The sequence below is a fragment of the Fukomys damarensis genome, unplaced genomic scaffold, assembly GCF_012274545.1.
Source record: "Fukomys damarensis isolate Sample0158 unplaced genomic scaffold, DMR_v1.0_HiC HiC_scaffold_12, whole genome shotgun sequence".
NCBI lineage: Eukaryota > Metazoa > Chordata > Mammalia > Rodentia > Bathyergidae > Fukomys > Fukomys damarensis.
The window spans coordinates 48,029,373-48,030,598 of NW_022900924.1; positions in this window are offsets into that span (position 1 = coordinate 48,029,373).

Sequence of the window (1,226 nt, forward strand, 5' to 3'; positions counted from 1 at the left end):
GGCGCACACGCCACGCGCTGCGAGATCGATGTCCGGAGCTGCGGGGGTGCAGCTCCGCCAGGCTCTCCGCGTTTAGCCCTCAGGCTGCAAGGCCAGAGGCGATCCGGGATCCTCAATTAGAGCGCCCACCTCGTGCCCAGCTCTGAGCTAAACAAGAAAGAAGCAGAAAATGCCGCTGAGGTCCACGTCCACAGCTCTTGCTGAGCTGAAAGTGAGGGTCAGGACTGAATCTGTACTGTCCTTAGTATGCGACCGGTGCCTAGCACAGCGCCTGGCACAGAGTAGACACTCAGTATATATAGGATGGGTGGATGGATGGATGGATGGATGGCATATCGCGAATGAATAAGCTCAAAAGAATGATTTCCTTTCACTCTTGTCATTCTCCAGGTTTCTACAAAAGCCTTCTGCTGCCCTTGTCACACCGGATATTCTTGGACTGCTAATGAGAAGCTTCGTAATAACTTTCCCCAAATGCACTCCTTACCCAAGAGCCTTCTGTTCTTAGCTTTGGTAGCCCATTGGGAGTTTCATTTCTCCACAGTGTTCTCCTCGGAGCCCAAGGACGAACCACCACTGACCTACGTTCCCAGACCTTTTCATTTCTTAGTTTGAGACAGACTCAAGCTGAATTGCTCAGGCTGGCCTGGAACTCGGAATGCTCCTGCCTCAGCCACCTGTGTAGCTGGAATTCCAGGCGCTGGTCCAGCAGGATTTCTTCCTGACCGGCAAGGCCCTTTAAGCCCTTTTCCCATTTCCTAGACTACTAACCAAGGCCAGGCTGAGGCGTCTCCCTGACTTTTCTCCCAATTCCGGATAACTGGATCTTACCAATTTATTTATTCAGAAAATTGACATGTCTCCATTCGGGAGAAACAAAAAGATGGAGAAGAAAGGGTCTAGGGTGAGTGGGCCCAAAAGTGGAGCTAGAGCAGGCCAGTCGGTCTCGGCGCTTGCCCAGGGAGTGTAACTCTCACCAAGGTGCCTTAACAGTGTGAACTGCACCACGGAAAGCATCACCTTCTGTCTTTTTTACCCCAAGAAGTTCTTATTCTGGATTCTTAGCAAATAGTAGATGCTCTTTAAAGTGTTACAGATGCCAAAGGAAGTAACTGTACAGCATTTCAATTGTTAAGCGCATGAACCAAGAATAGAACTCCTTTTTATTTTGTTCATTCATTAAATAAGTTTCAGGTAAAAAACCTTTTATTTTCCTTAGGTAGTAC